Source organism: Sus scrofa, chromosome 9 (genome assembly GCF_000003025.6).
Source record: "Sus scrofa isolate TJ Tabasco breed Duroc chromosome 9, Sscrofa11.1, whole genome shotgun sequence".
In the NCBI taxonomy this organism is placed as follows: Eukaryota; Metazoa; Chordata; class Mammalia; order Artiodactyla; family Suidae; genus Sus; species Sus scrofa.
The window spans coordinates 1689632-1698767 of NC_010451.4; the positions used below are offsets into that span (position 1 = coordinate 1689632).

The 9136-nt window shown below is 41.8% G+C and overlaps 1 pseudogene; it reads left to right on the forward strand.

Annotated features, from left to right (window-relative positions):
• The window catches only part of LOC110255358, a 218355-nt pseudogene extending 214406 nt beyond the window's left edge, over positions 1-3949 (forward strand).

Consider the following 9136-nt stretch of genomic DNA (forward strand, 5'->3'; position numbering starts at 1 on the left):
TCTGAAAAGGAGGTCACAGGTGGAATGGCCAAAGGATCTATGGGGGCTTACTTTTGGAAAAGGGAAGGCAGTAGGTGTGTGCTGGCTCTATTCAGATATTTCAGTGTTTTGATGTAGAAAGGAGAGGCTTTGTGCCATTAAAGTCATGGGGGATCAAGTGATAAGACTAAAAACAGATATTTCATAAAAGAGCTACATCCATGGCAGCAAACTAACCTGTCACTAGAGTAATTCCAGTGCATTTAATGCAGATTAACTAGAACACATTTTTCAATGAGCTGTAGGTTCTTAGCTATTCATTCATTATACATCACATTTCATCTGTAAAAGAACTAAGTGCTACAATTGGAAACACTAAATGCTTTCATATAGTAAGATATTTTTATATTTTTAAGCTCTAAAAATACTTTGAAGCTATTTAGTGCACATAGTATCATTTGTATTAAATATTCCAAACCTAAATAATAGAAATAATATTGTTAGCAGAAAATTTTCTTCCTATGAAGATTAAAAGCAGTTGTACTGGATAGAAAATTTCCGCATCATGTTAACGTGACTCTTAAAAGCACAAACTTTACAAAGAGTGTACATAGACATACATTTAGAAACGTATTTTGGGATATGTTATGATTTTCCATGAATATCATACTGAGGAGTTTGAAATATACTGTATCCAGCATTTCAGCAATGAGTATGACTTTAGAAATCAGGAAATATTTTATCAGCCTACTACGTGAAAACATAAATTACAAAATAATTTATTATATGATTACAAATATATAAATACTGCTGGCAAATGACATAAAAATGAATCAAAATAGATTGTGAGGCATTGCTAAAATTAAAGATTTGTTGGTGAATCATTTTATAGTTAATTTTATGTAAAGAAGTGAAAGAAAATGCATATATATAGGTTTTGTATGTCTGAAGAAATTGCCTGAAGGGATCGATGTGTAAGTGAAGTTAATGGAAAGAAACGATGTGCATAAGTGAAAATTTTAGATTACTAAAAGAAATCCCAATTTTTAAAATTTTATAATATTTTAAAGAATCAGTTTAAAAATATTTTGATACTCTATTTTCTCTTTCCAACAAATATGACTTTTCCCCCCCCAATTTTACTGAATCTGTAATATACACTGAAACTACTGCATTGTACTGCAATGATTTCTTTGTGTCTTCCCTTATAATTTATCATTAATTCTGCTTTATCAGTTTTGTTTCAAAATGCAGGAACATTGCCTAAGTCACAACACAATTGCAAAACATAGAGAAGGTCCTAAGATTTTTAATGAAAAGTTCATCCAAGGGTGTTCCCACCGTGGCTCAGTGAAATGAATTTGACTAGTCTACAGGAGGACCCAGGTTCAATCCCTGGCCTTGCTCAGTGGGCAGCTGCATCTGGTGTTGCTGTGGCTGTGGCATAGGCAGGTGGCTACAGCTCCAATTCGACCCATAGCCTGGAAACCTCCATATGCTGTCGGTGCAGCCCTAAAAAGACAAATAATTTTTTAAAAAATTAAATTTTAAAACAAAGAAAATGTGACCCCAAACTCAACAGAACAGTGAACATAGCTTAGCACATTCGTTGAGTATTTTCATCATTGCAGATAGTAGAGATACGCCTGTCTTAGAGCACAGCACATATTTCTTTTGAATTATGTATTAAGAAAAATAGCTAGGAATGGGATTTTTAAAAAATTGATCATATTTTGTAATGTAATCAACCTGATGTTTTATTCAACTGTCCATGCATTCATCCATCAAACAACGTTTTGTTCACCACACTTTATTCCCAAGCACTAGGTGTTTATGACACAATAAGAAAACACCCCATTGTTGAGGAGGACGTATATAAATCGAGAGTGAAATATAAACATGCAAGCAACAAGGAAAACCATAACCCAGTATAAACATGGGTAGTCTGGACATCTTCAAACATGATGTCCAGCCGAGGGAAAGTTACCTGGTTACCCCTTAGAAGGCAGAGACGGCGTTAAGAGAAATGGCTCTTAGGATGAACAGACGTCCCCGGGGAGGTGCTGGGGGAGGTTGGAAGCCATTCAAGTTGAAGAAAAAGGACCAAAGGCCAGAGAGAGTAGAGTGTGTGGGGGAGGGGACTCTAAATAGCTCAGGAAGGTTGGATCAGTGCAGGTGTAGGATGGAAATATCCCACGGGACCAGCAAAGAGTCACGTGTGGGGAGACGCCAGAAAGTGTGCAAGAAAGGTTAGGGTGCATTCTGGGGGCTGGAGAAAGTGCTAAAAGATATAAAAGAATCCTTGGGCATCATCTGCTCTCTGCTTGGAAAAGAGACCATTTTGGTAGATAAAGTGTGAAGTATATGGACATAAGAATGAATGTAGGAAGGCAAATAGATAACAAAATTAAGGAGGAAAAACGGCCAATGTCCAACCTAGAGTAGGGATACTAAGAGTGTAAGTGCAAAATTGAACAAATAAAATTTGAAGGTAAACTGTAGAATCAATAGAATTTTATTAGATGGGGACAGTGAGAGGAAGAGGTCTAGGCTCATCCCATGTTCAGGCACGAGAGACTGGCTGGACTGTGGTGTCCTTCCACAGATGCAGCACACAGGAGGCGTGGTCCGAGGAAAAGATGAGTCTGGTGTGGAGGAAGTCACGTTTGAGGCATTTGCTGGATTTCCAACCAGAGACTCCAAACCTAGGTGAAACAGTGGATCTGGACTTTGGGAGAAAGATCTGTGTAGGAGTCAGTGTTGGAGAGGTGTTTAAATAAACAGTGGATACATAAGAGAATAAAATCGAGATCTCAGAGAGTGAGGTGGAGCAATTTTCCCGTATTGGGAAGAAGAAAGAAGCACAAACAGAAATCCTATAAAGCATTCTGTTTACAGGCAGTGCAGAAGAAGAACTTCCTGTGCATGAGTCTGCGGAATAAGCAGAGAAAACTGGGAGAGTGTAGAATGAAAGTATAAACACCATTCCCATTTCCCTCAACAGGACTAATTCCCAGGAGAGATGGAGGCTGGAAACCACAGCAGTGTGACAGAGTTCATCCTTTTGGGGCTCACAGAGGACTCTGTGCTTGGTGTCATCTGCTTTGCGATATTTCTAGGCATCTATGTTGTCACCTTAGTAGGCAATATCAGCATAATTGCTTTGATAAGAAGCTGTGCCCATCTTCACACCCCCATGTACCTCTTTCTTGGCCATTTGGCTTTTGTGGACATTGGTTCTTCGACATCCGTCACACCTCTGATGCTTACAGGATTCCGTAGACATGGAGTGGCCATCACCACTGCTGGCTGTGAAGCCCAGTTCTGTTCTGTGGTCACGTTTGGGACAGCCGAGTGCTTCCTATTGGCCGCCATGGCCTATGACCGCTATGTGGCCATCAGCTTGCCCCTGCTCTACTCCACCCACATGTCCCCAAGAGTCTGTGTCCTCTTACTGGGGGCTTCCTATCTGGGTGGGTGTGTGAATGCTTGGACATTTACTAGTTGCTTGTTGAGTCTGTCTTTCTGTGGACCAAATCAGATAGACCACTTTTTCTGTGATTTCTCCCCTTTGGTGAAACTTTCCTGCTCAGACGTCTCTGTTCTTGAAATTTCCCTTCCATCTCCTCTGGGTCCATCCTGGGTCACAGGGTTGTCATAGGTCTCTCTTACATCCGCATCCTCATCACTGTCCTGAAGATGCCCTCCACTGAAGGAAGACACAAGGCCTTCTCCACCTGCACCTCCCACCTCACAGCCGTCACTCTTACTATGGAAGTATCACCTCATTTACGTGATGCCCAAGTCCAGCTACTCCACTGGCCAGAACAAGGTGGTGTCTGTGTTCTACACGGTGGTGATCCCCATGCTGAACCCCCTCATCTACAGCCTCCGGAACAGAGATGTAAAGGAGGCCCTGAGGAAGACCACTCTCAGAGTATCTTAGTAGGACTCTTTCTTAGCATTTTGGCTGATCTATAATTGTTTTTTAAATTTTATTTATTGAAGTATAGTTGATGTACAATGTTGTTAATTTCTGCCATATGGCGAAGTGATTCAGTTATGCATATGCACATACATTCTTTTTCATATTCTTTTCCATTGTGGTTTGTCGCAGTTCCCTGTGCTGTGCAGCAGGACCTTGTTGTTTATCCATTTTATGTATAATAGTTGCATCTGCTAATCCCATACTCCCACTCCTCGCTCCACCCTCCTTGGCGACCACAAGTCTGTTCTTCATGTCTGTAAGTCTGTTTTTGTTTCATAGATAAGTTCATTTGTGTTGAGTTTTAGATTTGCAGGCACTTCTTAATATGATTTCCCACTTATGTTCTTGGCCATAATAACTACCATGCGTTTATTGCTGTGGTCAGAATCCTGGCTCTTTGCTCCATTGATTGCGTTGCCTTTCCTCCTGAAAGCCAAGATGAAGAAAATGGGACTTACCCTGTTTTCTGGAGAAGTGGTGACTTATCCAGAGTCACCCTTCTAATTTGGGGAGGGTCTAGATGCCCATCAGGCTCTGTCTACCCTCACACTCTTCCTCTTTCAATTTTTTACTATTCGAGTCAGGGTTACTTAGGGTAGGATTTCCTGACCTATGTAGTTCCTCAGCTCTTGACATTTTGGGCCAGGGACTGTCCTGTCAATTGTAGGATATTTGGCAGCATCCCTGGCCTCTGCCCATGGGATGCCGATAGCAAAACCCCCCTTCCTGAAATTCTGATAATCAAAAATGTTTCCAGGGAGTTCCCTTCATGGCTCAGTGGAAAGGAATGTGATCAGAATCCATAAGGCTTCCATCCCTGGCCTCGCCCAGTGGGTTAGGGATCTGGTGTGGCTATGACTGGTGTAGGCCGGCAGCTGTAGCTCTGACTGGACCCCTAGGCTGGAAACTTCCACATGCAGTGGGTGCGGCCCTAAAAGGCCAAAAAAAAGTTTCCAGACTTTACCAAATGCCCCTGACAGGAAAAACTGCCCCTAGTTGGGAACCATTGGATTAGAGTAAGGACATGAGGTAAGGGGTCCAACTGGGTTCTCTTCTGCCCTTGTCCACAGCGTTTCTTGTCTTATGTTTAAATCTTTCAGCCACTGTGAGTTTATTTTTGTGCATGGTGTGAGGGTGTGTTCCACTTTCATTGATTTACATGTGGCTGTCCATTTTTCCCAGCGCTACTTGCTAAAAAGACTCACCTTTTCAGATTTTTGAAATAAAAAAAGGGATAGACAGCTTTACGGGTGCAAAGTGTGAAACACACCATAATATACTAATAATTAGAGAAAAACATAGGGGGTGGTGTAACTATATACCTTTATACACAAGCCTAAGGATAACCCCTGCAATTAGAGGAAAAAACCCATTCAGGACTGAACAGAGGTCCTTGTTTGCTGGTAGGATCTCCCCTTGACTTCAGACTTGAGACAACCCAGAGAGTCTGTCTGTATACAGAAACCACTGACACAGGACAGATAGTAACTGGAAAGATGGCCAGTTCAGATTGTGGGGGCAAGTCTGAAGGATCAGGGTTGGCTGGAGGCTGGAATACGGCTGCTCAAGTCCAGGAGCAGCAATCTAGAGAGAGAATGGTTAGTGCTTTCTTCTAAAACTGCTTGTTTCCAAACGAGTTCCTAAAATGCTTTACCCATACAGGGTCTAGTCACTTATTTAAAAAATTGAAACTGGGAGTTTCCATTGTGGCTCAGCAAGTTACAAACATGACTATCAGCCATGAGAATGTGGGTTCAACGCCTGGCCTCACTCAGTGCGCTAAGAATCCAGCCTGCTGTGAGCTGTGCTGTAGAAGACAGACGTGGCTGGGATCCCACACTGCTGTGGCTATGACCTAATCTGGCAGCTGTAGGTCGGATTCAAGCCCTAGCCTGGATTTTTTCATACACAACAAGTGGGGCCCTTTAAAAAACAATAAAAGGGAAAAAATTGAAATCAAATTCACAGTTACCAAAGGGGAGATGTGGAGCAGGAGGGAAAAATTAGTGGGTTGGGATTGACATATACAGGCACTACTATGTGTGAAATAAATGGGTAACAAGGAGCTGCTGTATAGCCCAGGGCAATCTCTTCAATAGGAATCAAGATGTGTATATGAAGAACCAATTACTTTGCTCTATACCTGAAAGTAACATAGTTTCTTCGTCAACTACACTCCAAATGTATTAAAATTTTATTCTACAGTCACTTGCAAATGAAAACCGTTTTTTCCCTAAAATATTTTTAGTTCTCTGTTTCATTTGTAGTATCTATATTATTTTAGAAGTTTATTGTTGTTGAAATACTGACACACAGGATTGCATAAGCTGTAGATGTTCAAAGTGTTGATTTGCCACATTTACGTATTGCAGGACGTTTTCTACTGCAGCACAGCTACAACGTTTATCAGATCACATAATTACAGTTTATTTTTTGTGGTGAAACAACTAAGCTCTAGACACAGCAACTTTGAAGTTTATACTCTGGTATTATAGATAACGAGTGTAGTTTTGTGCATTAGCTCTCCAGGACTTAGGCATATCTGCTAGTTCCAAATTTGTACCTTTACAGAACACCTCTTCAATTACCCCTACCTCTCATCCTTTGTTTTTTTTTAATGAGTGTGGCTTCTTTAGATTCCACAAATAAGTTCAAATGTACAGTCGTAGTCTTTCTCTGACTTATTTCACAGAGCATAAAGCCTTTGAGCTGTATTAATGTTGTCACAAATGGCAGGGTTACCTTCTTTCTTGAGGCTGAACAATATTCCATTATGACATATACATTTATCACAACTTCTTCATCCATTCATTTTCTGACTGATACCTTGGCCGTTTTTATATCTTGGCTACTATAATAATATCACACCGTTGCCATAATCATGGGAGTGCAGATATCTCTTCAGACTCCTGTTTTCACTTCCTTCAGATGGATACAACCAGAAGAGGAATTGATGGATCATATAGTAATTCTACTAGTGATATTTTTTATGGCCACACCCACAGCATATGGAAGTTACTGGGCCAGGGGTTGCATCCGTGCTGTACCTGCGACCTGAGCTGCAACTGCAGCAATGCCAGATCCTTTAACCCAACATGACAGGCCAGGGATCCAACCTGCGTTGGTCCCTGGAGTCGTCCCACAGCCAAGACTAAGAGCCAAGTCTGGCCTCAATTCCTGGATCACGACATCCTAAGCTGTAGTCAAGTAGCTGTTGCTTTAAACACCAAGGATTAGAGCAGTGTGTGTGCAGTAGAGAACACCACCTCCCAGTGTGACACCTGGGAGTGAGAGTTTGCTGTAGCAGAGGCCCAGATCCTGTGGCACTGGCTTTGAAAGAGAAGCAGAAGGAAACTCGGTGGGGGTGGTGGGGGATTTCAGTGACGTCTGGAAGGCTCTTAGAGAGATGGTGTGGCCTTGAAGGATAGTGAGGAGAGTATCTCAGGGACTAAAGGCAAGAAGACACTTGCTAAGTCCTGGTAGGAAGTTGGTCGGTATTATCACCTGTGATAACATGAAAATATAAAGTGTACCTCGAACGTTCTTGCATTTGGCTGGGATGCTTTCCAAGAGGAGTATAACAGCTTCCATCCAGTGCCTCATAGCTGCTTGTGCTAAAGCATGAGAAGAGATACATGCACCGTAGAAGGATTTGTTTGATTTTTGAGACATGGTTAGAAAAAGCATAAGGAAAGCAGGTCTTGCTGGGTTTGAAAATAGGGCTATTTCTCCTCCTTGATGCTTTCCAGGAAAAGAGACTCAAGGGAAGAAATGGCTCCAGATGAAAGATACAATTGGTGTTGGACCTGTAGTTTTCAAGACCTCAGAGGCTGAAGATTCCACTGACCCTGTCAGTTATTCAGGAGTGACTCTTAATGGAACGTTTCATAACCCTTCCTTTCTAAAGTTTATGGCCTAGCAATTTCTCACAACAGTCTCGCAAAACTCCACAGAAAGAATTATCTGGAGGGGATTTACCAGACTGGATTTTGTCTAATTGAATAGAATATATTTTGATACACAGAAAGCCCACCAACTTTTAAAAACACTCTTCTTCAGAGACACTTCACATACCATGCAATTATCCCATTCAAAGTGTACAATTCAGGAGTTTACAGAGTGGCCACAGACATATGCAGCCATCACCACTTCAGTGTTAGAACATTGTCGTCACCTCCTAAAGACATCCTACATCCTTTAGCATCAGCCCACATGCCCCATTTTCTTGACTCTGACCTGGACGTAGTGATTCATTTTACCAAGAGAAGACAGTGGAAATGATTTCGTGGCTCTCCTAAGGCTGGGTCATAGGAGACACAGCAGCTTCCTTTTCAGTCTCTTGGGACACTTGCTGTCAGAGTCCTGAGCCACCTGCTCTGCTGGTAAGAGCATAGGAAAGACTCTAAGTCTCCAGGGAGGGGGGGTGTCTTTAGGTCATCCCTTCCAAGATGCCAGGCATCAGACCGAAGCCACCTTGGGCTCCCCAGACATGCCCACCTGCCACCTGACTGTTACTAAGTGACTCTTGTTAATGTATCTGGAGCAGAAGTTATGCTGAGCCAAACCCAACCAGAATTCCTGACTCACAAAATAATGTAATAGGAAATAATGGCTTTGTTTAGAGCCAGCAATGGACAACTGGAATATGACTTTTCCTCAGCTAATAAATGATTTTCCATTCACTGAATAACAAGACAAAAATTTCCAACATCGCCTCAGTTCATTATTTTATCTTTTAACTCCCGTATTTATCCATCAGTCATTCCTTTTTGGTGGCTTTACCTAAATTTTATTTTGAGTAGGAGAATTTCCCTTGAAGTCCACTGCAACTGCCCTAGTCCAGGGCACTGTCATCTCAGATCCTGTCTCTTAACCTGGTTCTGCTGCTCCTACACTTCCCTTTCATAGTTGGTTTTCATAGACAAACAGAGTGATCTTTTAAAACATACTCCTAGTAGCTTAGGACTTTAAAAACCATTTAATGGCTTCCCATTCCCTTTAGGATAAAATTCAAAGACTTTCCTATGGCTGATGGAGCTCCCTATGATCCAACTCTTTCAATGTACTTCTCTTCCTGGTTTCCCATGGCCTCTTTATTTCTTGAGATTATCAGCATCTTTGCACTAACTCTTTTCTGTCTACCTGCTTCTCCCCCACTCTCCACCTCAA